The sequence below is a fragment of the Balearica regulorum genome, chromosome 26, assembly GCF_011004875.1.
Source record: "Balearica regulorum gibbericeps isolate bBalReg1 chromosome 26, bBalReg1.pri, whole genome shotgun sequence".
Classification (NCBI taxonomy): Eukaryota; Metazoa; Chordata; class Aves; order Gruiformes; family Gruidae; genus Balearica; species Balearica regulorum.
The window spans coordinates 1,098,014-1,123,895 of NC_046209.1; the positions used below are offsets into that span (position 1 = coordinate 1,098,014).

Consider the following 25,882-nt stretch of genomic DNA (forward strand, 5'->3'; position numbering starts at 1 on the left):
ATTAAACAGTTCCCTCTAGAAACAAGCTATGCAGCTACTTGTCCTTGCAGAGCTTGCAGCATCTGTTTTTAGTGCTGTTGCCATGAAAACAGGCCGAGCACCAGCAGCAGCCCTGTTATTGCCCTGCAGCCCCTTGCAGCACCAGCCCTAGTTACCCGATTGTTTTTATCACACCTTAAAGGAAACTCAAGTTTGCAAAAGCTTTACCTAAAATAATAACATTCATATTCTATATTCCCTTTGTGCTTTCTTCCATTAAACGTTTTAGCACGGGTTGGTGTTTGTCTTCTAATAGCCAGAGAGGGTTTCATCTAGGGTCAAGCCTTGGAGGGGTCTCGGTAGCTGTCTGTTTGCTGGGGTTGGCTGGCTGTTGGAAATGCTGAGGTGACTGCCTGTCACCATGAATTAAATGGTAAAGTCCTATCTGGGGCTTTGGACACAATGCAATGTAAACATAAAAGCGATGAGGATATTTACCCTTAAGTCAATGACAATCTTGCCTGATGCTGGTGGAGCCAGGGTTTTTATCAGAGGTGTTTTCAAAGGTATAATTAAACATTGTGAAGGTTCCCGAAGCAAAGCTTATTAGTAAATCACTGCTCTCTAATCGCGTCCTGGGCATATGGCCTCCCCAAGTTCTGGGGTTTATTTGTGTTTAAAAAAAAAAAAAGAAAAAACCTCAAACTGTTGGGATCTGAAACTTACTGGGCTCTGTGTGCGAGGGTAGCGTTATGGCTGTAGCTGCGATGAGGACATGGGGGAAAGCGTTGGGATCTTTGCACAGTCGTTTTCCTGTCCTGTCTTCATCACTCATGCCCTGCCAGATGGTGTTCATGGAGCCAGAGCTCCTTAGGTCCGGCTTGGTAAACCTGTACTAAGATTTTCTTGGTTTCTTTCTGGTTCTTGTGTGATGGGTCCAAATTCTGCATTTTCTTTTGCAGATTTCATTATCTGCTGCTTGACAAAGGAATATAATGCAGCAATTTTCCTAACCTAAACAATGATTCTGAATGACTGTATTTCTAGCTCCCCTTTAACTTGTGTTTAATTTAAGTGTGTGGGCTTTTTAATTTGATCATTGTGGGGATGAACAAAAAATGAAATGCTGCAGATATGCCTTCCTCTTCCCTTTCTTTAGTTAAATCTGTCTTTGTCATTCTTTATCTCTTTGACTTCCATGAGCTGCTCAAGCTATTTTTCTCTAGTTTCTTTTGGTTGTAGCTTCTATATCGCAGTCTTAGATCTTTAGAATATATAATGCACATATGTGACTGCTTCCTTGCCTTCACAGCATTGTTGTTGTCAGCATATGAGAAATAACATGTGATTGATGGCTGACTAAGCATTCTGAATATTTCTTCATTCTTTGTGTGCCTAATGATATTTTTTTTTCCTGTGCATAGGGAGGCATGAGTGGATGGCATCTCTTGTGCCGATGGAGCCATCTTCAGACTCAGATATGAAATTGCACTGACTGCAGACAGGTGCTCTGCCTCCGGGGCAGGAGTCAGCCTTAAAGCTGGCTGACCATCATAGCTGCAATGCTGCTAATTATTGAATCCATGTGACGTGGCCCTCGTATTTATCGAGTGACTTGAAATAGTTCTGTAATAGCCAAGTCTAGCCTGGCTTCAAGCAGGGAGAAAATAGTGCCTGTGTCTGTCAGTGTAAAAAGGGTCTTTGTAGCCATATGGCTGCTACATCTGCTTTCATTAAATGAGGAAAAAAAAAAAAGGTGTGAGGTGCTTCAGCTGGTGGGATCAAAGACTGATGCTCAGAGTAGCAGGCATTCCCTACAGGAATGTTTTAAGTGCTGAAAACTTTCCATTTCCTTTTTTAGGAGAACTGTCCTTTTCAAGCCAGAGAGCGCATCTGCCTTTGTGCTGAAGAAGGTGGTGTGAACGCTCTCTGACCAGGTAAGTTTACGCAGCAGCACACCACAAAGCCAGCCAAACCATCTCTCCTGCCTCCCAGTCAGTTTTCCACATCTTTGTATCCCTGACTCCCCAAACCAGGGTTATCTTAGGAGGGGAGTAGTGTGAATGTGATGGCAGCAGCACCCTCAGAGTCCACTCAGAGACAGTTTGACCAAAGCAGGCTGTGTCTAAAACTGCCCCAGGGTCACACAGAAAACTAACATGTAGCTGTTGCCTACAAGCTGGAATGGTTTTTCTGAATGACGTTATTTTTCTGTGATGATTATTATTGTACCACAGTATTACTGCTCTTCAGATGTTATAATATTCTTCAGGACAGACGCAGTCGTGCCATGCATTATCTGCCATACAATTCCAGGTCAAAAGATGAAAGTTTTGATAGGATGATATTAAGGTACCTTCAAGGTTATTAGTTAAAACTGACCTACCTTAAGAGCAGTTCTTCCAAAAGCCATTCACACTTCCTTCCTCAAAGCAATATATTGGGCACAGGAGCGTTAACAAAGTTGCTTGTTGCCTCTGACTTACCTCTTGGGCAGAAATTATTTTTTTTAAGAGATGCCAACAGCGTGTTGGTCTTCAGCGTCCTTCCCTGGGGCTGCTTTTGGGGTCTCCAAGAGAGGGCAGTGTGTTCCTGGACCACACAGCATCAGCTGCCAGGTGTGCACTGCTTCTGCTCATCCTCTGAGAAAACAGCATTAGTTTCCAGAATGCTGAGAGAGCATAAGTCCTTGAAACCAGCTGAAATGAGTAATTGACTGGCAGACTCATTAGCAAATGTATTAGGAGCTGTGTATCATCATGTGACTGTCGGTCCTTTCCCCAGGCTGTGGCAGGGATATGGCAGCACTTCCTCTTGCCTCACTTTCCTAAAAAAAAATGTCCTGTCTGTCCCACTTGCATCATTTTGTCCTACATTTTGCACTTGGTGTCTCCTCCAAGAGGACAACGATGTTCGTGGGGTCAGCATAGAGCTTTGCTGTGAGTCAGAGTCAACTGGAGGCTTAATTCAAAACATAAGGAATTGGGGAGAAAAACAAAAAAAAGGAAAACTAACAGAGGTTGTTATATTGTAATATTTTGCCTTAGGGCTCCAAACAGAAAACACTTATGTCAGTCTCCATCTCAAGAGCAAATCTTTGTTCACTAAAGTGGCAGATTTTTACTGAAGTGTGGAAGTATGCATCTCCCCAGCCCAGTCTGCTTTTTTTTTTTCTCCTTTTTAAGCAGTTTCTGTGAATGAGCTGTCACTGCTAGGTTTGGCTTCTGTTTTCAGCACCCATTTGTGAACCCTTTTCGTTTCCTTCGGCTCTGCATGGTCAATAACCAGCAGTTCTCTCACAGCACCTATCTGTTATTTAAGAAGCAGTTTTTAATCCTGTCAATTCTTGCCCAGTTCCTCAAGTTACATGAAGGCACCTTTATTGGTTACTTAGATCTTGCAGAAATGATGCTGCTCTGCCCTAGTAATCACTAAAATATCAAGAACATCCTGTTTCCCAGGATTCATTAAGGCGTTTATATTTCTTTTTTACTAATTGACTGTATTGGTTGATAGCCTCTAGAAGACAGGGCACTCGTATAACATGAAAGCACATTGAAATGACCTCAAAAGTTGCTTTCAGATAAAAACGTATCCCAGGAGAAACATCCACATTTAAACCCAAACTATTAACCTTGTTTCTAAATCCTTCCTCCAGACATTTATTCTTCTTTCCCTCCTTGCTTTCTGTAGTGGCAGAATGAGATGAACTTTACCCATCTGGCAGGAAAGGTGGGGGAAGACCCCCCCCGGGGAGTGCATTATTGCGAGCTGGGAAGCAGTGCTAGTTTGTCATTATTTTTGTGTGTGTGTGTGCGTGTGGTGTTTTTAGTGATTTGAAGTCAACAGCCTGGTGCTGGTTAGTATTTGTTTTACTGGAACAGTTCCTGAGTTGTTGGTGCAGCCTATGAAAATAGCTATACTTTACACTGTTCAGCTGCTTGTCATAATATTTAAAAGCAATAATGGCACTTTAAGAATTATAAACCTCAGCATCCCATCTGTGTTTCACTCTGGTATTTACAGTGTAATGAATTCTCCCTTGCTGCTTCAGCTGGATACTCTTTCACCTCCTCTTCCTGTTTCAAGCAGTTGTTAAGTTGGTGTACATTTTAAAATTCCTCCAATTTTTAGGAGGCTCTCAGCAACATAAAAGAACTTCTTGTATTGCTTTTTTGCCTGGCAGAGGCATTGAGCTAATCTAATTATGTTAAACCTAAGCATCCCAAGAGTAGTGTATTGTCACCGGTTTGATCTGTTTGTAACAGCTGGAGGCATTTGCTAAAACTGGAGGATTTATTTTTTTAGGAATAAACTTTCTCTATAATCAAACGTTTTTTGCTGCAGACATACGGATTTTTTTTTGTTGCTATTCTTAATCTGTCCTCTAAAAGGAGGAAAAGGTGATTTTTTTTTTTGTATGAAAGTAAGTTGGAAAGTCCAGAAACATATCTAGTGTATCTCCTAGCAAAAGATGACTGTTGCTATACCACATTTTTGTTGCATTAGTGTTTGTGCATTTTTGAATTTAATTTTCCAAACAGCTTCAGGAAATTGGCATCCCATAAGTAAAATTTTTAAAAATAGCTCTGTTACTGCTGAAATAAGCCCTGTTATTTCCATGGACTGGTATCCTGAGTGTATTACTGGCTCTCTAAAACCTTGGAAGTGTTTAACGAGATAACTGCTAAGCAGAGTTGTAACCCCAAATATTTACTGAGGAATTAGTTTGTCCCGTTTCTTTAAAGAATGAACTCTTGCAAATGGAATGCTGCTTGTCTGCAAGGTTTATTTTAAACTTTTTCCTCTTTTGCTCAGAGGAAAAACAAAGCCTGAGTAGGAATGCACGATTGTGTAGTAACTGTCCTTCTGAATACCCCAGACTGTTCGGGGAGCGCTCCGCTTGCTGCCAAATGGCTGGGTAGGTAAACATGGTGCTTGTGTACCAGGCTGCCTTGCTCCCCACTAGCCCTCCTTGTTCACCTCTGCTCCTTTTCCTCAGATCACTGAGTGTTTAAGACATTTCACACTTAAACTTCAGTTATGAATTATTCTATTTATTTTTTATTTACAGAGCTGTGTGATCTAGAGTTGCACCTTCCTCCACAGACAGCTCGTGCAGGGATGCTCTGTGCATGGCGCTGGGGTGCTGGGCTGCTTTGTCCTCCAGCAGCACACCTGCTAGCAATGCTTCCTGTTGCTCTGCTCGGAGACCCTGAAAGAGCTGAGCTTCACAGGAGCAGCTGCTGGTCAGACTTTGCCTTTGGAGGGACTTTAAAGTGACAAGTGTAGTAGCACGGGTTCTGTCAAATGGTTTCTGCAGCTTTCAAGCTTGAAGCATAGATCACTTGGGGTGTGAAGTACTGCAGGACATGGAAGGCCCTTTTCGCTTGCCTCTCCTCCAAGCCTTCCCTTTTTAGGACTTAAAAAATGTTCCAGAGCAAGTTGCCAGAACAGACTTCCTAGCAACTTCACAATTAGCGATTTGCTTCCAAAAGCAAATGTGCACTGGCTGTGGCAGCTGTTACTTAGCAAAAATCCTGGGCTGTGTGCTGGAAAATGGCAGGAGTTCTGTGGACAAGGGAAAAAGAATCTACTCATCCCTTGGAGGGATTAATAGGGAAAAGTTAAACTTCAAGCTCTCCCTTTACCATGGATATTTTGCATTGGTTGTCCAGATGCAATTGTTTGAAAATGATTTACTGCTTATAGGTGAATATTTTTAGAGCCATGACAAAGTCTACCAAGATCTTTTGCCTATTATTAGAGTACTATGTAGCAGAATTAAGCCCGGCGTTGGTTATCCCATTAAGGTTATTTAATTTCGAGTGTGACCGGAGCAACTTCACCTTCCGTAATGTGTTTCTCTCTCTTTAACTTCGCTAAGACATCAGCACTGGAGGAACCTGCTTGCCTGCAATGAGAAGACGCGACATGCTGCACAGTAGGTCGTTACCTCATAATTGCAGCACCGCTCTGAATCACACTCTCGTGCTGATGCATCTCGGTGTCAGTTCGTTATCTGTTGGTCAGCAGTACCTGCCAGTAATGTTTTAATATAATCCTGTGGTACGGCATGTAACAGTCTCCAAGTTCCTTGATTAGGGATCCATCAGGCATCTTTAAAGGAGACTTTTGCCATTTGACAGCTTAACTTCCCATGAGCTGATCTGTGTTACCTAACGATGATGAACAGGTCACATCATCCACTGGGCTGGGGAGGCCAGAGCTCTGTACCAGCCCTGCTGCAGGGATCCCTTCTGGAATGGGAATGTTGAGGCTGTTCCGCACAAACAGCACACTGACTGGCTCTGGTTTTTGTAAAATGCATGGCTCTTTAGTGCTCAAAATCTTTGAACTCTGAATAGCAAAATGAGCAGGCTGCAGACTGGAGTTAGGCTTTAGAGCCTGTGCAAATGCAGGTTTTTTTTCTAGTTCTCACTTCAAAACTCGAAGTCAGCTTGTCAGGAACATTGCACATTGACCTTCATTTGCAAAGGTGGTAGAGTTGGTGTCTTCCTCATGTTAATGCAGTATCTTTGATTTTTATGCTTTTTCACATATTGAAGCGTTCTTTAAAAATCTTAAGGACTAGTAGCACAATCAGCAGTCACTCGCTGTGGAAGGATGAGACTTTGAATCTGTATTCCTAAGCTCTCTCTAATTTTTCATAGAACTTTTTATTAATCACAGTTGGAATAGTTGATAGCATCGGCTGCCTGCCCGCTCCACGATCTGGCGGATCTTAGAGTGTCCAAGGGAATTACGGCAAGTTCCTCCTGCTGGTGAGCTGGACAATCCTCATGGAAAGGCTCTTCTGCAGAGAATGCCTCCCACAGAGTTCCTGGCACTGTGGGTTTTCTGGTGGGCTGGAATGGACGATCTGACTTCCTTCAAGCCTTGCCCTGACTTTGAGGGAACGTTGGCAGCTGCAAGCTCCAGCCCTGGGAGATGCTTTGCATTACCAACTGTTTTTGCTTCCAGTTCCTTCGGAAAGGAATTCCCCTCCTTGCTGCCCACACCCATTTCAAGGTATCTCTTAAAGTGCTGGTACACGCACTGCTAGCTGCTTGCACGTTCGCAGAGCAGGCATAAACAAGGCATAGGTCAGGAAGGTCCAAACATGACAAGGTTTTTTCCAAACGTGTTGGTGTGACAAATTCCCATGACGAGTAGCTGTTTCTAGTGAGAATGGTAGAGCCACTCCAAGACTTGCACAATGACTTTTTAGGTTCTTTGTTCAGGCTTTGTTGCCAGCAAGTGCTGGTGTGCAATATCCGCCTGGAGGAAATTGCAGCCTGCCCATCGACTGTGTAGGAAATGATAGGAGATAGGGGAGTGTTGGCCACAAGCATGGCTGTGCATGCACGGAGAGGTATGTGCTAAATAATGAACGCTGTACTTAATGTACTGGGGTCCAGCTGACTTACTGAAGGCCTTTCGTCAGCTGGAAGTGCCAGCCGGCATAGCCTGATGAACAGCAGCAGGAGCATGTCCAGTTAGTTTACCTCCTTGGCTCTAGTGGTCCTGTTTTCAGTGTCAGTAAACAGGAGCGTGTGTGGTCACGCTTCACTTGGCGAGCTGGGTCATGCTGCTGGATATCATGTTCTTTACCTTTGCACTGGGAGAAGCGTGGAAGGAAGGAGGGGGCAGAGTTTATTCCAGCACGCTGAGGTCAGGCTTGTTTTCCCTCTTTGAGCAAGAACAGACCAGCCCCTGGAGTCAGATTCTGCAAGGCTATAAACAAAAGGCTCGTTTCTGCGGAAAGCCAAAGATGGTATTGTGTTCATCTGGAAGGTTGTTGGGTTGTTTTTTCCCTACTGCAAACGGTTCCTTGTGTATTAACTTCCAGTTCAAAAGTCTGTGCAGGAGAAACAATGCCAATGTTAATTGGGCAATAGTTTGGGATGTCAGCAAAGCTGGCACTGATTGCAAACTGGAGGAGGGGGAGGCTGGAGGAGCCCAGGCAAGAGGCTGCTCTGCAGGAGTGCTGGCTCGTGCAGAGCTTGAGTCCAGCCTAAGAGGTAGCCTTCTAGCAAAGGCCCTGCCTACAGCCCAAATGACTTTGCAGAGGCCACAAACCAGTAGTGCAGAGGTGGACTGTCTGGGATGCTGAGGTGTTGAATGTAGGTGGTGCTCGTGGTGGTGGTATTCCCACCTGCTGCATGGGACCTGCTCAGAGACTGCCTTCAGCTGCGGACACTTCTGCTGTGGTTCTGGAATGGTCCTGAAATAGTAATGCCTGCAGAAAACCTAAACAGCTCTTAAAATGGTGACTAATTTAGGAAAAAAAAAATTAAAAAAAAAATTGGTAGTCTGGAAGTCCTTGTGTTGATTTTAAAACAAAAGGAAAGAAAAAGCAATCAAGACATGGGTTGACTAAGTTCAAGGAAAAAAAATAACAATAAAGACTGTGTATTGTCACTTCAGGTTTTCATTTAGTTACAGCTTCAAGACTTCATTTAGTCAAAAGGTAGATTTGGTTTTGTGTGGCTTGTCTCTGAATGAGGCATTGAGCTCTCCTGCAGCTTGGAGGTGGTAGCTGATTCCTGTAGCAGCTTGGCATTTATCAGCTCTTAAAGAGCACCAGAGGCACTTAAACAACTGCACATACTTCACAGGGCCAAGCTACTTGCTATTTAAATCTGTTTGCAATTTAGAAGCCATAATTATTTTTTCATGCCATGAGATCACGTATAGCTGGAAGAGTTGGGAGGCAACGGAGTGGGGGTCGCAGCTGAAGGCTGGCGCGGTGCAGCCTGTGATTGATGGGGGCAAGTTCATCTTGTTCAGCAATTAGCAGGCTATTGGGAAAATAATCTTCCTTCCTTTCCCTTATAAAAGGCACCCCATCCTGCATGGAAAGGATTGAAGAGCATATTGGCTTACTGATGGCTGAAATTCCCCCAGGCTGTTCATCGCACCCCCTTTCTGCAGAGGCTTGTTAACCCGTACTGCAGGGAGAGGCAGGAACTGTGATGGAAATGGCACTTCGGAGGCAGAGCAAGGGGAAAGCTGCTCCTGAGGACTTGTTTTCCCATGTTCCTGGTGGCCTTTCTTCCCTGCAGGACCTTTTGGGTGCTGCTGTGCTTGTTGTTCAGCTCTGCTGTCCCGTGTGTGCTCCTTGCCTATCTCCCATGCTGTATTTTGGGAGGGCTGTGCCTCTAGGTTGACAAAATCCCCTGAATTTCAGTCCTCTTGGGTTTATTACTGAATTCTGAATGGGGATCAGGCAAGCCTGTGCTGCTTTAGCAGGAATGATTGCAATGAGCAAGGCCCCAGCTTTGGCATTTGCTATTTTGAGCCAGGAGGAAGGCACAGGCTCCTCTCCACCTGCTCTGCCAGGCACAGCTCTGCTCCAACAAAAGCCTCGGCAGGGCCTGGGGGCTGCTTGGGGGCGAGCGTGTGGACCATGCCGTGGAAAGCTTTGCTCAAGCAAAGGGAATGTGAGGAACCGGTGGCTTGCCGATCCTGGAGGAGGAGGGATGGATCAGTGGTGGTGGACCGGGAGCTGTTCAGAGGCTGATTGCAAACCTGGTGCCGTTTGCTCCATCCCCAAAATGTTCACATTTTTACCCTGTGCTCCTTTTTGGTTTCTTGGTCGCCTAACCTAACACAAGTTCTTCTTTTTCATAGTAAGGCTTTTTCTCTTGCTCTCACCTTTGTATTTATGTGGATAGCTGGTGTTTGCCACTGTTGTTTGGAATACGGTGTTTGTGAGAATTGCTAGTCCCAAAATCAAAAAAAGATTTAAATGTGATTGTTTTGGCAAGAGGGCTATTCCTCACCCTTTGATTTACTGAAATCTGAAGAAGATGGAGGTGAAAGGGGCAAGGCAAGCCATGGCCTAAAACCCAGTGGAGAGTAAATGACGTAGGTTTTACTCCTTTAAAAAAAACCAACTTTGTGTTCAGACAGTAAGTGGAGGAAAACAAGCAGGGTTGGATTTCAGCTCAGATGGATTCTTGGAATTGATCCTAGCTCTTGCTCCCAGCAGCTTTGAGTTCAGTGTGGTAAGTTGGGCTGACCGGAGAAGGGTTGAGCAATGGCTTACTGGTAAGCAGGAAGGAGGATGTCCTGCCGAGCCGCAGTGGTGCAGCAGGGCAGCGGCCCGGTGTGTGAGAAGCTAAACATGGCTTGGTTTTTCTCAGGGTGTTTTTAATGCTTTCTTAAGGCCAGCTTACTCCTAGACTTATTTTTTTGGTGCTTGTTTCTTGAAAACTAAGCTTGCCAGTATGTCTGTGTTTAGCCAGAGGACTCTGCTGGCTTCTTTGCTAAAACACTGTATATTTTGGGGGAGAATGGTGTAGAGTAAAGGTGCAAACACCTTTCTCTCGCCCACCATGGGGGACTTACGCTCAACATCTGTTGCCTGTAGGCCAGTAGTTAGGCTACAGTGAAACACAGAGCAGAATATTTAAGTGAACTCTTATCTGGTAGCTGAAGCATTGGTTATCTTCAGTTTCAGATGCCACACGTTGGGATCCAGTGTCTGAAATACACAGCATGACTTCCAGGCCATGTGTGTTATTTATAAAACAAAGGAAAATGGGTTCCCTGTCAATGTTTGTCTGTTGTATGCAACAAAATAAAGATGTGCTTGGAAACACTGTAAAATTTAAACAAATCAATGTTACTTTCAAAACATACCTAGGACATTGAGTTCTTTAGTATGGAAAAGTGATGTCTGTAAAAACAGACAACTGCAGAGAACGCAGTGCCTTCCATATTACACTAGTCATTGAAGTAAGTATCACTGTGATAAAATTGAAATCAATGGAGTAAAATGTTATTCCAAATTACAACTTCATTAGTAATGCACCATCTGTTTAGTATATCAGTGATGGATCTCCTGAATTTGCGTTTCCTTTCCAGGACTCGTAACTGGGATCCCTGGCAGCAAGTACACCCTACGAGACGGTAGCCGAAACTGCTCCACTGCAGTAAGAAGGTGAGCAAGAGTAACTCTACCCTTGTGAAACTTGCAGTATCGTTTCATGCTTAATTTACCTTCCATTGATGATTAAGTTTTACCTGCTACAGTGGGAAAATGCTGCAGCACCTACTGTCGTGTTTGCCCAACTACGTTAGCTGTTCCGAGGTGCTCTTCTGATTTGACTCTGCCTGCTCCTGCCGGCCTGAGACAAAGGCTGGTAGTGATTACTCGCTGCCCACGTGGACCAATGTTCTGCTCATTATGTAACAGTAATCCACCTCCTTAATTAGGGAAGAAGATCTATAGATTCCAAAGATGACGTGTCCCTCAGAAGGCAAGGTGTGCGTGGGAGCCTTTGTTCTTGTTGGGAGCCAAGGGAAGCAGCAGGCTTCAACTGCTGTAGCTGGAGGATAAAATTCAGTTTCCTTTTTTATCTAGCCTTTGCTGGAACGTATGTACGTGTTAACCAGTAGCACATGAACGGGAGATACTGCAAATGATGGCTTTTTCATTCTCTGTAATAGTGGTTTTGCTCTGTGCTGGAATATTAGATGCTGCAAATGTCCTGTTTTCTCCCTGCCCTGTAAGGAGAATAGTCAAGGTAGAGGCCGGAGAGTCAACATGTGATTTAAGGTGCATGCCTCACTCGTCCTGTGCTGTTTTCTCTCATCTTTGGCTTCACGTTGATCCCACTGAAGCTGTTAACTCCCTGGAAGTATGTGACAAGGCAAAACCAAGGGTTTTGTCTGTTCTGCTGAGGACAGCTCTTGCAAATCACCTTGTATTCCATTAAAATTATTAAATCATCGGTTCCAATCTTCCCTATACAAACAATCAGCACTAAAACATTGTCTGGTAGTGCTGACTAACAAACCCTGTAATTAGTACTCTCCAGCTAATGAAGCAGCGTGGTGATTAAAGCCTCATGACTGTTCTATACGAGAAATAAGCTAAATATCACTTGGGCTGTTTGAAATTGCCCTGGAACTTTGTGTGATCTCAGAGCACAGAACACATCAGTAGCATTGCTCTGAAAGTTTTAGACCAGTTTGTCCATTTTGTTTATATTTTCCCTGTGTGCCCCCAAATGCAATGTTTAAATTTGATTTAAACTGGAATGATGCCTGCTGTAGTTCACCTTGTAGTAAACCTCACTGACCTCAATGGGCCACGTTGGACAAATAAACTTTAGTGTGCTTGAAGGAAATGACGCTGAGATTAAGCATGGCATTCAGTCTGCTCTGACTTCCTAGAAACAGCATTTCACCAGCATGTTTCCACCGCTGTTTCCTTTTCCACATTAGTTCTGCAGTTTTTCACCCAACTTTGTCTTCACGTATCTTTTTCTTCTGAGGTCTGGAATTTTGTCTGCCATATGGATGGCAGTCCTGTGGCACTGTGCGTGACGTGCAGCTGGCTCTAACCACATCCCATTTGTCCATGGTTGCACTGCTGGTCACCAGATGCTGGCTTTTAAGTGCAGCTGCTTATATGAAATACTTCCAAATCTTTTTAGTTGGCTTAAAGCAATGATATCTGTTGCTGCTTGGAACACTTGATAGTTGAAAACTTCACAGGGGGATACGGGCTGCGGTACATGAGTGTTGGTGTCACCTTTGTCTGGTCACCTCTGTCTTCGTAGGGTAACACTTGATGTGGGTGCTTTCCGTGGAGCCTCAAAAGTCCCTTCGTGCATCAGCAGTCCTTTTGTGAGATCCTAGATTTCCTGTTCCATGTATGAAATAGCGAGGTAAAGGAACTTAAACTTGGTGAGATGACAAACCCATAGCTGAGAATAGAGTATCTCGCATACTCCTGTTGTCCTAGAGATGGATTATCTTTAGATCAAGGGTGCTGTATTTCAAAGAGGAGGAGTGTTGCTTCTATTAGTGTACCCGTTGGGATTGAAGGGGCAGTGAGTGCATTTCAAACCTCCCTGTTCTTGGGAGGGATTTGACATCCCTGCTGGGGCTTTGGGGAGAAGTGGGTCAGGCTGGTGCTGCTTTGGGGCAGAAGTTGGACAGATGAGGAGCGGTTGCTGTTCTGCCGCAGTTGCTCAGAAGAGTTGAGATCTACATGACTCCAAAGCCAGTGGTTATGTATTCCTGTGTGCTGCAGGAAGACTGTTGGGAGATGGAAATGGTGGCTAAATACCTGTCTTTGTGCCTTTTGGATCTCTTACCTTCTAAAACCCAGTTCAGTGGGAAAAACTCGTTTAGAGTAACGGCCTGCAGTGAGCCCGTCTGAACTGCAGAGGTCTCTGTTAAGCCACTTAAGACTTTGGATTATTTTAAATTTGAAAGCTGTTATGCTGTGGCCTTTTAATATTAAATAATGTATATACATTATAATAAAATGGACTGTCACGCTGCCATTGCTTTAATTGCAGCTACAGCTAACAGCATGGTCCAGCCAGCACGGTGGAGTGAGGTGCTACAGGGAGCACTACTCCTTGCAGCTCTCCCTGGAGCAGTGGGAAGGGTCAGCTAAGTTTTGCAAGCAGGAGGATGGCTTTTCTTGCTGCTCTTAGCACTGAGCCTAGCTCCGCAGAGCAGCCCTGATCCAGAGATGCCCACAAAATGTGATGATTCTGCCGTTCCAGTGACGGGTATCGGCAGATGGCAGCACCCTGCCCTGCGCTGAGTGTTATTTCTGGCTGGGAGATTCCTCTGTCCCCTGGATTCAACACCACAGTCTAGACTTACTGACAGTCAGGATTCCTCTCCTGTTAGGTAAGCCAGATGTAGACGCCCATTATGCAAATTCCCAGCCACAGTGTCCCTCTGTAACTTTTTTCAAATTGTCTAAATAAGGTGCTTTTTCATACAAAAATTTGTAGCAAGACTTTTGGGTAGCTTTTGGCTTCCTTGCCCTCTAGGCATGATTTTTTTCCTTGAAGGTAGCTAACCGGTGCAGCCTGAGTTCTTTTTGCCCTTAGCAGCTGTCCAGATGTGGAACAGTAGGAAGAGGCAGGCTGCATAAAGAGATAATATTATTCAAGTAAGAAACTTAATGGCTCGTAGCTCTCGTCCCCGTCACCACAGGGCTGTCCATACAAGCTTCTACATGGATTCTATTAAATACAACATCATTACACAGACTGAACAGGCGTGTTTTGGTTTCTGAGCACTGTAAGTGTGCATCATAGGGGAGAGAAGGGTTAGACGGTACAGCGACCCAGTGCCTTTCCCTGTCAGGCTGTCACAACTGGACAGAGGGGTTGCCCTGTTAGTGGCTTGTGTGACTCATGCCCTTCGTGTCTGAGGCTGAAGGAGGTGGGAATTGATCATGACTGAGTGTTCAAAGGGGCTGGAAATATCCGTGGCATTTTTACTCTTTTTTTTATTTTTTTTTTTAAACAGAGAAATTACGTGAGCGTTTCAGGCCTGATGACTACTGACTTACTCTTGCAGCTGTAGGCCAGAGAAGCTCTTGTCATGTACATATAGGAGTGCTAATTTCTGAGCACTTAGTATATCTTCAAATGTTTTATAATGTGGTTCTGTAACTAATATCTGTCCTTCTGCCCCCAGTCTGAAGTTGCTTTAGACTCTTCAAGCCTCAGAGCACACAGTTTGACACAAATAAGCTGGGAAGAGATGACTGGAGGCTTAATAAGATGCTCATTGGGTTGGTATCTGGCAGCCAACCAACAAGGCAGATTTATAAATTGCTGTTAGCACTGCATGGTGATCACATCTCTTCTCAAGAAAACATTGGAAGGCTTCCTAATCTTGAATTCGCTGCACGGGCACGTGATTTTCTGGGAATTAGCTTGAATGTGCTGCAGAATGGTTCGTAAATACCTACATGGCCTAATATTAGATAATGGAAAACCAAATACAGCAGGGGTTTTTGTTCATTTTCTCCATGGTGGCCCGTCAGCCAGCCCTGGTGGCCTCTCTATTTATACCAGCAGCTGCCAGCTTTGATGATGTTTCTGTTCCTTACCTGAGAGAGGAAAAAAGTCTGTATTTTTTAAAATTGCAATGTTACTCCTGTTTTACTGGGCAGTATTTGTTTTGGGGCATAGTTAATTCCTTAAAGAAATATTTTAAGCTATTTTCAGGGGAAACAATGCCACACTATACCCTGTGGCATCTGCAAAGCCGCAGTGTTCAAGCTGATGTTGACAGCCAGGAGAAAGACTGTCCTTTGCTGCTCTCGCAGTGCTGGCTGGGACTCTCCTTTCCTGTCATGTGGGCTGCGATCCCATCCCTTCCTGTGTGGGAAGGCTGTCCTTCAGCCTCCTCCTGTGCTGAGCCTCTGACATGTGCTCTGCACGTTAACAGCTTACGCAACCCCCAATTAACTGCCGATGACTCCACGATACGATCTTTCATCGGCAGCTTCCCAATACGTCTGTGCTCTTGGTGACTTGCACGAGTTAGAACGTCTGCCTGCTTCCAGCAGCATTATATAAACCATCTCCAGCTCACCTTCTCATTTTGAAAGTGTATTTTAACATTTCTGCTTTAAGATTGGAGATAATTGAAAGGGGGTTGAGCGTTGCTGAGTCAGTTCTTACTGGCTCTGGTTTTTGTCCTTCCTGCCCTCCCACACGCTCCACCTGTGCACCGAGCTAACCTTCAGCAGCGACAGCCCCCATGGGCTTTCATCCCAACAGCCAGCAGTAAACAGAGCCTGCTTTCCTATTCTCCTGCTCCTTGGCCTGAGATAACGATCTAGGGTTTTTTCTGAAGAGCCATGGCTGAGAAGTGTTGGAGATCTGGGAAGGAGAAAGGGGGTCCCTCAAGTTTGGGTGAGCCGTTGGTCTGTCCTCCCTTTGCAAAACTGGCAAACAGCTGGAATAACTAAACTGGCCTTTCCTTTGAAACACCTGAACTCTGTAAATGTGAATATATGCTCATGGTCATTTCCAGCTGCAGAGCTGAGGTTTTATTGTTTGATGGTATTGTGTGCAACGCGGCGGTGCTCGATGCTGTCGTCTGCTGGCCTGGTTGCTGACCAAGTTAGTCACGCATGGCTGAGCAAACCTGACATTTGTTTTGCTGTGTGAGATGCTGATGGACATGCAAGACATTACCCATCACTGTTTAATGAGACGGTACGGTGGGATCTGTGGTGCAAGTCATATAAATACTGGATTTGACTTAGGTTTTTTGGAAAACCGTGATGCTCTGGCACCACTCACAAGTCAGTGAGCCTCAGAGCTGGCCTGTGCTGAACCAGGTTTGTCTGGCTTGTAATAAATTCTTAGAAGTTTAGAGCTGCCTAAGCACTTTTCTATTGATGTGCAAAAATGCTTACTGTGATTTTTGAACTAAACCTTTTATTTTCTGGTGAGATAGGAAGCCCTGGTTGCGGGCTAACTGGAAGAACAGTTCAGTCCTGTGTGAACCTGCAGACAAGATGGGGAAATGATCTGTCCTGCTCTGAAATTCATTCTGTCTGAAATGCAAATCGCTGAGAGGGTGCAGGGGATTTAGGTGAAGAATCCAACTGTCAATTGTCTCTAGAAAGTTAGAAATCAATTATAGTGTGAAAGCCTTCAATCTCTTATCTGAATCTCATTGAATTTGTGCTTTCAAGTTGCAGAGCAGAGTTGCATAGGCATATTGTCATTTAACAGGTTGGTTTGTTCTTTATCTCATTTTTCTAAGTATAGATATATGTGAAAGTGCCTAAACAGCACTAACTTTACATATTTCCAGCTGGTTTCCCATCCCAGTGCGGGGTGCACATACAGCTGCTCCCTTGCTGCCATCTGGACGGGCTTGCATTCCTCAGCCCTGAGGCCAGCATTTCTCTGCTCCTCTGCACCAGCTCATTTGTTTAGTATTTGTTTAAATTTTGAATCCCAGAACTGTCTCCAGATCACTTGAGCTACCAGACACCTTTATTAGTTGTACGTACAGCCCCTGCCCTCTGGCATTTTAAATCTCATTCATACTTACTAAAATAAAATGCATATTGGCAACTTTCAGTTGCTTGTTGCTGTAGTTCACTGGAATTAATCTGGAATCCCCAAATGCCATTTGATTGAGTAAAGGCAGTTGCCATTTGCTTATTGGGCACTCAGCTATTTCAGTTCAAAATCGGAAAGGAAAGTTGCTTTTTTTTAAGTCTTGGTGGCAGCTTGGACTGGAGAAATCTCCTCCGTTTTGGGTTTCTCCTTTGCTCTGTGTACACAGGAGCTCATACGTGAGCTGTTCTTTCCTTAATATTCAACTTTTCTGCCAGCCCAGAGACGCTCACAGTTATTGTCATGCGCTCCCAGCTGCACAAGGCCATGGGGAAAATATGTGTGCAAAAGTGTCTGTTAAGACCCAAATTAGCAATTGGTCTGACTGCTGTGCTTCTAAACCTGAAGAGTGTCTCTGCTTTCTACCTATCGATTTCCTGAGCTTGATTCGTTATCAGTAACTGATGGAAATGGATGATCCCCATCAGCCAGATCAGACCAATCTTTGTCGGGGGAAAAACCAACCCAACAACCCCAAACCCCAGACGATACATCCTATTCCTCAATGTCTTTGATGTAATTCTGAAGTTGGTGCCTCCAGCCTGGGCTGGAGTTGAACTAAGAGAGCAGTGTTGGAATTCTCCATCTTTTTAAAAACTAGACATCAGTAGGTTTTTATTAATCCAGACTTTCTGTGTAACCAGGAGGACGTGAGGCCTCTGCCAGGTGCAAGAAGTCATTGATCTGGAAGAAACAGTCCCCCCCATGTCCATAAACTCTGTCCTGTGTCATCCCATCCCCTCGCAAGTACAAACAAATGAAGAACTTGAACTTTCCTTGCAAGCCTCCCATTTGAATGTTGCCTAAGCCTGATGATGAAATGTAATCAATTCTCAGCGTCTGGAAACATACCAGCAGGTCTCTGACTGTTCATAGCCAAAGGTTGGACAAAGCTAGATTTAACCCTACTACATCATCTGTACTAGGAGCTTCTTAAACCTGAATCTCCTGGGACGTGTCTTTGCTTCTTCTGGTCTTGGCTTCAGTAGCTCTGAACTGAAGGGATACTTTATTTCCTCTGTTGTGGTGTTCCTGCAGGTAGCCCCAAGCCTGGGGATGGCTTTGGTTCTATCCAGGCTACCTGCTAAGAATAACTTTGCAGAGCATCTGCAAATCAATACAAAAAAACTCTCAGTAACGTGAGGATATGCAGCATCATCCAAGAAATTTCCTTATAAAGTATTGCTACGACTGCAAAGCCCTGCCAACAGGAATGGACCGTGCTGCCAGGAATGTCTCTCCTTTTCCTTTCCCTGCTGCAGTAAAGACCGTGCTTCTGCCAAAGTCACACCCACTGCACCCTGATTGATGCAAAGTGCTGAGAAGATCTGCAATATAGGGATTTTTGTGCCTGACTTGGAAACTGGAGGAGAGGGTAGTTCTGCAGAACAGTTGTGAAAGGCACATACTGCCAATTTTAATCCTCTTGCAGCCGGCCCCTGAAACAAAAGGAAATGATTCCATAGCGTGCTGAACAATGCTTGCTGCCCCTTTTCATTGGTTTCACTATGGAAAAAAACCAAGATGAGTCACATAAACTGCTTTTACAAGTCTTTGTATCTGCAAACCAGTCCTTGCTCTTCTTTATTTGTCTCTCACTCTTTAAGGAAAGTGGCAGGAAAAAAATTAAACTGTTAGTTTTTGTGGGACAGCAGCTAAACATCCAAGCTTTTCAAGCTCTATAAGAAACCTGTTTCTTTTTTCTGAACCATTGCACTTGAACTAATCAGTGCAAAATGTTTGCTAGGATGAAAGCCAACATTTAATGCTGCTGTGATGGAGCTGGTGGGGTTAGCTTTGGGGACACAAGCTTTAGGAAGCTCAGATCTGTCAAGAATGACCAATACTTGTCATGCTTTAGCGCATGAAATAATGGGAATTATTTTGGGGCTGTCCCCAAGAACTCTGGTTCTGTTTAAAAGCAAAGGAGATCAGCTCAGAAGGCAGAAATTCAGTTTTTGGGCTTGTACCCTCCAGGGTTCAATAGTCTGCAGTTGGAGGGGAGGGTGGTTCTGCTGCAGGGTGGGGGCTTTATGTTGTGGCTGCGTGTTGGAGCAGCCGTAGAGCGAACGTTCTTCTGTTCATCTTTTGTAGTAAAACCTTGTGTTCAGCAAAAATGATTACTCAGTCTCCAAAGATGTCATGCAGGCTTTTGAGATAAGGTGTAATTCAAACCCTTAGGTTGTTTTGAGCAGGTTTTTTTTTTTGTTACTAGTTAGCTACCTACTAAGGATGAATGTAGCTTACAGAATATTTGGTGGGGTTTTTAATGGTTTGAAATGTTCTCAGTACTTTTTGCAGTGTCATGTGAGATCTTGCAACAGGTGATCCGTAGAGGAGTAATAGTTAACTTCTGCATTGTGCAAAGGATTTCTTTCGGTTAGCTGGTGGTTGTTGTGCAAGCACATTTACAACTTTATCAGCATCAACAAGAATCTTGTCTCCTCTGTGACAAATGCTGTTTTCTGTCTGTGTTGAAGTGCTTTGTTAAAATCTACAGCGGCCTCTCAGGAAAAGGTCGGTTATTTTTCCAAGGTTGTGGAGGAAAACTGTGGCAGAGCTGGTATAGGAACCTGAGCTGCAGTCTTCAGGTCTGTGGTTTTGCCTCGAGGCTCTCCTTCCTCATTGCTCACTGTGGAGCTCTGAAACAGCGAGTGAGAGTGACTCTCAGAGGACCCACTTATTTTTTTTTAACTATAGTGTGTGCCTCTGCAGAACCAGATGTGACTAACTGTTCTGAGGCAGGCATGAAAGCAACCTTGGCTCAGAAAGTGTGCTGGGGAACGCTGCAATCTTGGAAGAAGGCTGGACAAAATCAGGCTGCTTTGCTGCCTTCCCGGGGTTGCTGCTCTCAGTCAAGCTGACAGGTGAATTTGTGCCCTGTCTCTAGGTGCTCATATTTAAAAAAACAAAACCACAACAAACCACTTCCAAATGCAGCAGCCCCTGCTCAACACTGAATTGTGTTTGAAAGAGAACAGGACTTACAGTTCTCCACTTCTAATTTGAGCCCAGTGAGGTGCCAAAAGCATTTTCTTAGATGCTCATCCAGCACCACTCAATGACACCTGATTCTTCAGAAGGTCCCTTGTGTCCCTGGCTAACAGCTGAGCTATCACATTTTTCCCCACAGTCTGTAATTGGTTGGTGATGACCATTCTTTGATGTTCCTCCTCTTTACCTCTTCTACACATGCGCTTACAAACCACCTTTCCTTCCCTCCTGTGTGCTTGAAACACTTTTCTAAGAATTTAATTTCTGCAGCATGTGCAAAACTCCTCTGCTTTTTTTTTTAAAATCAGACACAATCAGCAGTGTGCAGATAGACAAGGGAAACTTTGAGATCATGGCAGTCTCTGTGTATGACTTTTTTAGTATAATTGAGATAATACCAGCTTAATATATCAAAAAAAGATCTGGGGCAATGTCCAGATTCTCTCCCCAGTGGCCTTGTTCATGTGTCAGTCTCCTAAGGGGTACCTCAAGATGCTGTGATTTTGTAACCTGTTTTCTCTTTTCCCTTTACCTCTTCTTACTAAGCTTGTATTGGACAAAACACACCTTCTGTCAATTTTGCATGAACTGCAGCCTGATTTTTTTCTCTGTATACAGAGAAGAGACTATGAGACTCTAACATTAAATACCTTTGCCACAAAAATTCAGAGTAAGGGTTTGTTTAGGTTCAGCAGAATAGATTTGCTTTATAGACCAGTACCAAACTAGTCGGTATCTTCTGTCATGCTCATGACTCACCCCTAAAACATTCTTTTGCAGCAAATTTATCAATGCTGTAGGTCTCTCCTGGCTTCTCTGCTCCTGGCTGCCCTCCAGCCATTTCACACTGCATTGCTTTACAGAGACGAGCCTGTCTGTGTACCTGTCTCCTCCTTTGCCGCTCTGGGCTCATCTTGACGTGATACTGTCCCTCCACTTACACAGAAAGTTTGGGAGCTGGGGGCCTTTATAGGGCCAGGAATTTTTGGGTACCCTGAAGCACTGCATGCAGCCTTTCAAGGAGGACAGTGGCAGACCTCTGGGAGACCAGAGGGATGAAGAGAGCATGTCCTGGGAGCACTGAGTACATTATGCCCGTTAATAGCACCCACTCTTCTCACTTTCTCAAAGCTGGCCTATCATTCCAAGGATATCTTGCTATCGGGCTGAATAATGGAAAAAGGAGAGGGGAGAAGTGATGCAGGGGTTCAGGGTCAGTGTAAGGGCTAACTACCCTCATCTCCCTTGGTTAGTTTGAATGAGTGTAGGGCTGAGAGTGCAATCAACACCAAAAATCTGCTCTATTATGGCTTGAAGTGATGTGAAATACTTGAGATGGCTATATTCAAGATGCTATAGTTGCAGTGGAGGAGTGGCTGCATGCGTCGCATGGGGATACACTCAGTGCGTGTATTTTTGCTGGTGGAATATCTTGTCTTCCCATTTCTCTCAGATCTGATGCTTTCTTTCGTCTTTCTCTGTATGGATGTTGCTATTTGCTCTTCAAATGAGTTGACACCTCTTTGTTTTCACTAGCTTTGGGGAAATGACCTCTGCTTTCCCATAGTCAGGTGCTGGATTTCACAGCTGTCTTCACCAGAACAGGTTTTTAGCCTGTTGCCATTTGAGTGTCACATCTGGGAAATGCATTACTGGGTAAGAATGGCTTGAAATAGGGTTCACAGGCCCAACAAGTTGAGTTGAAGGAGCCCAATTGGCTTTGGAGAGCTTGGACCTTGGGCAAAAAGGGTACTCGTTGTCCCTCGGGGACCCTGAAAGGCAGCAGGACAGGAGGTGAGCCGAGAGCTCGAGAGGAGCTGGCATAGCTGGAGGATGGGAACGGCTGCTCTGTTGGTTTTGTGCCAAAACAACACTGGGAGTCTCCCCAAGAGCAATAAAATGGCTTGTGTCCAGTATTTACTATTGGATGGAGACAAGTAGTGATGTGCTTAAAGGCCGTTCACACGGCTGGGGCTGTGTGAATCATCTCATGCAGTTACCCAGCTCGGCAGGTCATCTGTCTGCCTGATCTCCTCTTGACATCTCCTCCCTTGCCATTCCCACGATGGGAGGGGAGGGGGAGATGATGTGGTGAACTCGTTGAGTTTTCTGTGGTTGGCTGACTCAATTACTACTCAGTTGTGTTACTAATGCTTCTCGTGTGTCACTAGCCGATCCGGCCCAAGCACCCTAAAACCTGCTGGTGGGTAGCATCTGGTTGGCACGTGGTGGCGGCTGTCCCTCCTTCGGCTGCCTGTGAATACGCCCTAACAGTCTGTATGAAAACTGTTCCAGAATGCAATTCCCCTGGCTGTCAGTTTTTCCTTAATCAAAGCTGAATTTATCCTGTTTGAGCCTCAGCCTGCTGCTCCTGGTTTTGATGGAGCTGGGCGGTGGTAGTGGGTTTCCTTCCAGGGATGCAGTGTCCTTCCACCTGTGATTAAATGCACTGTTTCTCTCAACAGCTTTTGCCTGGAGGCTGTTCCCGCATCCTTTCCCAGAACACTTAAGTATGAAACTTGCACTTCAGAAAACACACCTGCTTTTCTGCAGTTTGCTTTCTCTCTTGTCATATCCAATTGCTTTATTTTTCCTAATAGCAGAATTAATGCAGGTTGTAGGTGATGTGCAGCTAACGGTCCCCATTAATCCTCACCCCTTCTTTCCTATTGCTGTCAGGGCTTGTTCCACTCTCAGATGTTCAGGGACTGTGATAATTTGGCTCCTTCACACTACTGCTCCTTCTTAATATTAGACTGAAATTAATAGAGGTATAGACGCCATTGTTCTGAGTGTGCTTTGCCTTAATACTTCGCCCGGCAATTAAAATGGTCAGAGGGAGTAGCAAAGCATCAGATTGAGTTAGATGAACAATATTCCATAATGTTTTCAGCTATTTCTGTGCCTACTATAGAATTTTTGTGATGAATATATTAGTTTCTGCCTGCAGCGTGCCATCTCCTCTGGCTGAAATCCCAAGGGAAACTCCTATCACTGAGCATCTCTGGTTTACAGAGAGTTCCCAGAAAAGCCTATTGAATTTCTTTATAGTCCTTAGCTTACGCATGTCACCAAGTTCTGTTGGTGGAAGGATTATCCACGTCCAGACACTGGCATCTTGCTCCTGTTTTCTGCAGCAATTTACTCTGTTCCCCAGCGCAACCTGGATGCCTTTGCTCTGCCTGTTGTCCTGCCAGTGACACTGTTTTCTGCTCTGGTAGCTTTTTTGCATTCTGCAGGACTGGCAGGTCAGCGTGGTGGGGAAGCCCTGGGCATCTGAAGACACACAGGCCTGTTCCCAGCAGCAGTTACTCTGGGAAACATGAGCACGAAAGGATTAATGGCAAACAGAAATGCTATTTACGTGGTTCCAAGCAGAGCAAAAAAAAAAAAAAAAACCCCCAAAACAACCCAGAACTGCAACCGTTGCTGAAACTCGGTTCAGCACCAGGGCTGTCTCTATTGGTGGCTGGCTGTGCTCGACTTTGTACCAGCGGCTAAATCAACAGGCAGTGCAGTTTGATGGAGTTCCAGAAAGGGCCTGAGAAACAGCTTTTTACTGCTGTTGCGTATTGCTCTTACTGCCCTGACGTGGAGCCCTGAGCTCACAGGATCCGGACCTGGGGTCCAAATAGGAACACGGCACAGGCTAAGTGCTCTACTACTGCTCAAACTCTGTGAAGGGGAATGTGAGTGAGCAGCTTAATTCAACAAACTGATACTTGAGTTTTGCCTTCAGGTGTTTTTCATCTGCAGGCTGTTTATGTGGATGATTTCAGGTGGAAAGCTTAGGAGTCAGTTGCATCTTAGGCAGCTTTTTCCTTTTCTGGAACTGATAAAAGTATGTTCTTATGTATGAAGAACTCTCCAAGTAGCTTTTCAGAAACCATACTGATCCAGCTTACATGCTCTCTTAAAATTGTCATGATGTCTATGGGTCACTTCACAAGAAACAGGAATATAGTGATTTAAAAGGCCTGTGCAAACTGCTCTGCGTTCTCTTGAGTCTACAAGCTGCTATATCTGCATTTTGGGTTTGTGGGCTTTGTCCTGCACCTTGGTGGATGCTTTGGGATTGGCACAACCCTCTGCCGGAACAACTTTGCTGCGTTCCTGCGAGCTGTTCCGCTCACACAAATCTTCTCCCTGTCATTATGGGGAGGCAAGCAAGCGCTGGAGCGTGGTGCAGAGCCGGCTGGCTCTGAGGCAGGACCCACGGGGTGTATCGGATCAACCATCTGGCTGTTTACCTTCCCAGGGAGAGAAGCAGTTGGGAAGTAGTTTAAGACGGAACTTGTTGGGCTAGGTGGGAGGTGGCAAGCAACACCTCAGCTGTTTGTTTCTTGTAATGAGTTTCCCACATTGTTAGCAAGGCCGTAAAGTCGATGCAGAGCTCCATTTTCTGTGGCCAAGAAATATCTGGTATTTTAAAGAGACTTATTTTGTTGCTGGGATATACAAAAGCGTTGCTCTAAGTTCAGCAGACCTGAGGCCCCTCTTTGCCAGAGGAGTTAGTGGGTTTAATGTGTTGTTAAGATAAATTTATAATTATTTTGCCATTGAGACCCCACTTATAACATTTTTGTAGGATCGTAGCTCTGCATGCTTTTGCAAGTGTCTGCTTTAAAGACTTGTTCTCTCTGACTGCAAATTTGTTGTGGGTTGGTTTTGCTTTCCTTAAGAGGTGACAGCTGGTGGTGGGATCCACAAATGTCCAGCAAAGCTCAAATTCTCAAGACTTGAAGTTGTTGTGCAAGAAAGTGTTCTATATAAGCAGGCACATAAATAATACCAAGCTTGAGGTGGTAGCTGAAAGGCTTCCATGTGTTCAACCTGATCTTGAACTCCGGGTCCAGCTTCCAAACAAGCCCAAAGCAGCTGATCCATTTATCATAAGTCTTAATTATTTGGAAAGGAAAATTAGGAGAACTGTGGGGTTACTTCTGGTGGTGCGATGCTGTACAACCTGCTCTATGACTCAAGTGTGCTACAGTCTATGTTTGCCTCTCTCTTAAAATGTGATGAAGACTTAACTCTTAATTAAAAGCATTGGAGTTGTTTGCATTCGTCAATACAGGGTGAAAGTAGCCGGGGGGGTAGACACAAGCTATCCTCCACATAGGTGGCGAGTCCAATGGATTGCATTTTGTCCCTACGAGACAAAGTTGCAGCACAGTGAAGACTAACCACATGGCTGTGCTGACGGTGAGTTTATTCTGCTTATGTTCATGGATGTCCTTAGCCTATCTCACCTTACTAGGGCTGTAATACACCAGGGACGTGACAAACACATTCTCAGCGCAGACCTGCAATGCATTAACCTTTGATGTTTTCATTATTATGGGGGTGTTTTTTTGCTTTACCTGCTGCTATTGAGTCTGTGTCATGGCACAGCTGTATTTCCCGAAATCAAAGCCACAGAGCCTTAGTTGAGCCATCTGACAGCAACAGCAGCACACCCCAATGCCCACGGGAGCTGCGGTTGTCTGTCTGGGTGCCTGTGGGGCTGTTTGTCAGGCCGTAGCTGTGCAGTGGCAATACCCAGAGGAAATGACAGACTGCGTTTCTCTTGCTGATACAATGAGCCAAAGTCCAAGCAGCGTACTCAATTGCTTACAAATGCACCTTAGTTTAAATAGCCAGGTATTGTGCTTGTTCCTAATTTTCAGTTAAGATGTCTAACCCCTGGTTTCCATGCATCTAGGAAAGCGCACGGATCTTCGATGTCTTAAAAATACCTCTTTTGAAAGAGCCTCTTTCCCACCTTGAGAGAGCTCTTCCTCATGCAGACTGTTAGCTGCAGTTATGGGGCTACTGCCTGGCCCGGTCCTGTCTGGCAGGGTGGAGGAAATGGCACCAAAACAGTGAATTTCAGTTTCTGATCAAACATTTGGCTCTTCCTGAAACATGACAGCCTCTTCCAGAGGTATGCTATAAATCTGTAAAGCAAGATGCTTCCATCCTCTTCTGTAAGTTTAAGACTTAAG

General features: G+C 44.8%; 1 protein-coding gene across 3 annotated transcripts in view; it reads left to right on the forward strand.

The window, feature by feature from the left end:
• Positions 1-25,882, forward strand: part of GNG7 (G protein subunit gamma 7) — a 79,200-nt gene that overhangs the window by 13,337 nt on the left and 39,981 nt on the right. For all 3 annotated transcript variants that reach the window (XM_075736364.1, XM_075736365.1, XM_075736366.1), the window contains one exon: positions 1,841-1,916. The gene's annotated coding sequence lies outside the window, so the exon portion shown is untranslated. The remainder of the gene's footprint in view (positions 1-1,840; positions 1,917-25,882) is intronic.